Here is a 1,460-nt window from a genome sequence, read left to right as displayed (position 1 = left end):
AGATACATTTTTATAAACTTATTTAGCAGCTGTTTTTCCCCTCGTAACACTGTATTTTAGTTTCATAACATTAGCTTGCAGCAATGTGTATGTGCTATACTATTTAAATTCAAAATGTTTTATTTTCTTTCTGAAAATCATTGTATTAAAAATTTAAAAAACATACAAAGCTGAATTTGTATCATATTTACTGTAATTTTTATACAACTTATTCTTGGAGTGGGTTGTGTTAGATAATAACTCTTAATGATGAAATATGTCATTTTAAAAAATATTTTTCTCAATGGATCAATGGCAGCTGGTATGAAAGTACTGTCACTCCTAAACAATACCCAGATGGACATGAAATCCTGCTGTAAGTGCAGCTAACTCATCCTTACCTACAAATACAGGATCTTCTCTACCAGGAAAACTGTCTGACCACAAAGCTGATGGTGCTAATTCCTTTCCTGACCACATCACTCTCACCTGCAGATGATGGAGATCACTGCGTAATAAGATTAGGAAGGTGACACAACCCTTAGGTTTCCAAAGATACAAACATATGCTTTAGTAGTTATTTTAGTCAGGGTTAGAGGTTTGAAGGAATAGTTAGTTAAATAAGTTCAGTTTACACAGTAGTTATCTTTTTCTTAATGTTATTAATGGTATCATCAAACAATATCCTTGTTCTTACAAAATAGCATGGGCAATACATAGGAGTACATAACGTTGCCTATCATTTTTAAACCTGCCATGCTTATATCTGTCTGTCTTGCTGTGAATCTCTGTCCCTGCTATCTATGTTAAATATATTTATTTACACTTTGCTTATTAAAACCTTTTTAAGATTGATAATCTATGTTGATCACCTGAATTTCAACCCACTTTAGACGGTAGCACAACTAGTTACCAAATAAATTAGTAAATTATTCAACAATTTGTTACATGTCAATGTGAATGTCAGACCTGTACTATTAAAACACCTTCAATGATTTGTGTCATTTACTCTGCAAAACAGCTGAAAAATTACTGCATTGATTAAAATGACATTGATATTTTATTAACATCTGATATTTTTAGATCGGCTTGTGACCAAAACTCTTTGGCAAAGAAAACATGTCAAGAGATTTTAAGGTAAGGCTAGTATTTAAGTAGAAATGTGTTGTTTGTTGGTCAGACTGTGCATGTGACAGTATCTTGAAATTCAACTCGAGGATATGCTTTTGTTTATGTCCAACCAAAGCGAAAGTGGGCATGCACATGGTCCTTGTCTTGTACCTGATGCAGTTGGGAGTCTGTAGCCTTCTGTGGTTTATAAAATGGATCAACTGATGGATGTTCATTGAATATATTGATTATGATTGAAATAGAAATACTTGCCGCCCCTAGTTGTTCATTAGATGACCAGATCAGCTCTTTATCAAACACACAGATGGAATACACCTCCTAAATGCAAATCTCCCACACTAGTGATCTTA

The 1,460-nt window shown here is 33.4% G+C and overlaps 1 protein-coding gene across 2 annotated transcripts in view; it reads left to right on the top strand.

The window, feature by feature from the left end:
• cwf19l2 (CWF19 like cell cycle control factor 2) overlaps nucleotides 1-162 on the top strand; it is a 139,410-nt gene extending 139,248 nt beyond the window's left edge. For both annotated transcript variants that reach the window (XM_039744194.1, XM_039744193.1), the window contains exon 18: nucleotides 1-162. This exon is cut by the window's left edge and continues 240 nt beyond it. The gene's annotated coding sequence lies outside the window, so the exon portion shown is untranslated.
• The last annotated feature ends 1,298 nt before the right edge of the window (nucleotides 163-1,460 follow it).

Source organism: Polypterus senegalus, chromosome 2 (genome assembly GCF_016835505.1).
Source record: "Polypterus senegalus isolate Bchr_013 chromosome 2, ASM1683550v1, whole genome shotgun sequence".
NCBI lineage: Eukaryota > Metazoa > Chordata > Cladistia > Polypteriformes > Polypteridae > Polypterus > Polypterus senegalus.
The sequence above is the reverse complement of the archived record's forward strand: the minus strand, read 5'-3'. Positions and strand labels throughout refer to the sequence as shown.